Raw genomic sequence first — 3,495 nt, 5'->3', positions numbered from 1 at the left:
CTGCTGCTGACTGCAGTAATTGTTAGTTTTGAAACTATAGCATAAAATTAACTACCTCCAATCTATTACAACGCTTCAGGGACACAAATATGACGTTAAGAGCATACCAATACTCTACAGCATACTCTCGAAAAAAGACCATGTATTATGCGGTTTGAGACCGCGATTAAATGACGACAAATCACCTCAATCAATCAAATGAGACACCTCTGGCGATGAAGTCACAATATCGTGTGATTAAAATGAAACCTGCAAAAAATATTATTTGTGTAATAGCTGGTAGTCAGTACGTATTATAAGCTCCTACGGGTAGATATCACCTCCCGATCTGCTTCCGAAAAGCAGTTACGTTTTACGGATTAGGTAGGAGAGTCGTTCTAGGTACTGTAAATCTGAGACTTGAACTCTTATCATAAGGTGGGTAGCATTCACGTTGTGTCGTCTACGGGTTCCGGTAAACAATTAAAACCATGTGCCCCTTAAGCTCGTACACCTATGCAATTAAGAAAAAGATCTGTTGACTTTAGTAACGTTTGTTTTCAATCAAGTTTGTATAATTCGTGCTTTGTGACCCAGTGCAGTCTTGCCAAAAAGACCATTCATACTTGATGTTATTGACAGGCTAAATCATCTTCTCAAAAATCAATTCATGATGTTTTGATGTAAGATGTTTTGATAACTTTTTCACATAAAAATTTAATCAGGCACACCTTTTTTATTAACATTGTAGGCGGATGAGCATACGGGCCACCCGATGGTAAGCAGTCACCGTTGCATATGGACATCAGCAACTCCAAGGGCACAGCGAAGACGCTGTTTATTCGCTGAGGAATTTTAAGCTTCGCTTGAAGAAAAGCAACTAGCTTACTCCCAACAAAATCATCACTGAATTCAGATGATGCCCACATTATACCTTACTGATTAAGCTTCTACAGATTTGACTAATACGTCTCTTGTAAGCTACAAGTCCGAGGATATCTTTTAAAACTTATTAATGCAATGGCGCAGTAGTTGGCACCTCTGCAGATGTTAACAAATCCAGACACACTATCTGCTAAACTGAGAGTCGTGAAGATTTCGCTATATCTTTCGGTCAAAAGCTTCGTTTACATCAGAGACTGTATACGAGTAGATGAATATTTGAAGTCGAGAAGCATCATCATCAATTACATTACGGACATTGTAAACGTTGCATATAAATCTCTGAATGATATTATAGATGTTTTGTTGTTGATTAAATTTTCAATTGATTCGCTGTTACGGAAATTCTTGAAAGCTTCCTGGTACTCTGGATATTTTTTTGTTTTGTATGGTTTTAATTTTCCTTTCCTGAAGAACGCAGGATAAATCCCATAAATGACAGCTGATGTGCAGTAAAATATCGCAATAGACTAAGCCTCTACTGGGCTGCACTAAAAGTATCGGGAATGGAATATTTCCACTGTTCCTGTCATATTAAAATCTTTTTGATTGAAAACTCCTTGGTTTTAAAAATCGAATACCATTTATTTATTTAAAAAAAGATTCTCGGTCTTGTCACGAGGCTTTGTCAAACTTGTTTAGTCGTTGAGAAAATGGAATTGACTCGAGAAAATTCAAGAGCGATGATTTATTATGACTTTCGAAGTGGTTTAACACAAAAACAGTGTGTTGACCGGATGATTTCTGCATTTGGTGATGAAGCCCCATCCAAAACCACAATTTAACGCTGGTTTGCTGAGTTTCAACGTGGACGTGTCAAGCTCAGTGATGATCCCCGTCAAGGTCGTCCAAAAACTGCAGTCACCCAAGAAAACGTTGATGCTGTGCGTAAGCTGATTGAGGAAGATCGACATGTGACATACCACGAAATTCAGGCAACTTTAGACATTGGCATGAGTCAAATACAAATAATCTTGCATGAACAATTAGGTGTAAAAAAGTTGTTTTCCCGATGGATACCGCATTCGCTCTGTGAAGAGCAAAAAGCGGCTCGCGTTACTTGGTGCGTCAGAAGTCTCGAAAGATTCCACGCAGGATCCTCAAATGCTGTGTACAACATTGTATCAGGTGACGAATCCTGGATATACGCGTACGAACCCGAAACAAAAAACCAGTCACGAGTTTGGGTGTTCGAAAATGAGTTAAGCCAACAAAAATTTTTCGTTCACGGAGTGTTGCAAAAAAAATGGTGGCCACGTTTGTCTCCAAAACCGGCCGGCCGTGTTACGACTATTCCTCTCGAGGGACAAAGAACGGTTAATGCAGAATGGTATGCTAGCATTTGTTTGCCACAGGTCGTTTCTGAACTCCGTAAAGAGAACTGCAACCGCCGCATCATCTTCCATCACGACAATGAGAGTTCTCACACCGCGCACAGAACAAAAGAGTTTTTAGAGCAAGAAAACATAGTATTATTAGACCATCCGCCGTACAGCCCCGACCTAAGCCCTAATGATTTCTATACTTACCCTAAAATAAAGAATAAATTGCGTGGACAGAGATTTCATCACCTGAAGAAGCTGTGGACGCCTACAAAACGGCCATTTTGGAGACCCCAACTTCCGAATGGAATGGTTGCTTCAATGATTGGTTCCATCGTATGGAAAAATGTGTCAAATTTCGCGGAGAATACTTCGAAAAGCAATAAATACATTTTTAAATAGTAATGTTGTGTCACTTCGTTAATTCCCGAAATTTTCAGTGCCGCCCTCGTATCTCACCCGCTTGAACAGTTGCTAACTCGCGCTCGTACATACAGCGGGCTCTCAATGTGTCTGGCAAGATGAAAGAACCATGAAAACTGTCTGGCTATTGGGGTAACATATTTTAATAAGTCCCTAAGTAACATATATAAAATTCAGCTTTTATAGTATAACGAAAGTATAATTAAAACTTATTAAAGTTTAGGGATGTCCGGCAGGGGGTAGGAACTGTAAAAATTGTCCGGCAATGGATATCGTGATTTCTAAAGATATTATTTAAGTAATAGTTCAACATCATTAGTTATTCTGGAGTAAATAATAAAAAAAAATAACTTTATACTTTTAACAAATTTAAGGTACTATTTTATATACCTTTACTGCCTGTTACCTGCCCAAGGAACCACAATCGGAACTCTATAATCACTGGTTGTTCTTACCTGTGTTGGAGACATACACAGAGAAGCTTTCAGCTTTTATAAAATAACGAAGGTCTGGCTGTTGCGGGTTCTTGCTCTATTATGTTGAATTAAACACATAAATATAAGTTAACAAAACAATTTACTAACTACTACTACTACATCACAGACAATCATTTAACATAGTAACCAATATTTACAAGAACATCTTGTAAGTCTGAAATTACTATAATATTCATTTTTAAGTATTCCTTGCATTTTATTGTTTTAATGTTAAGTTACAGCTAGGTGCTTATTATATTTATGACCCATAATATTTAAGTTAGTAATATTTTTTATAGCATAATTTAACTGCAATTAATTAACATGTTGCAAAAGGGGACGGCCCATTTTAG

Source organism: Bombyx mandarina, chromosome 05, assembly GCF_030267445.1.
Source record: "Bombyx mandarina strain Sakado chromosome 05, ASM3026744v2".
Lineage (NCBI taxonomy): Eukaryota > Metazoa > Arthropoda > Insecta > Lepidoptera > Bombycidae > Bombyx > Bombyx mandarina.
Note: the sequence above shows the minus strand (reverse complement) of the source record.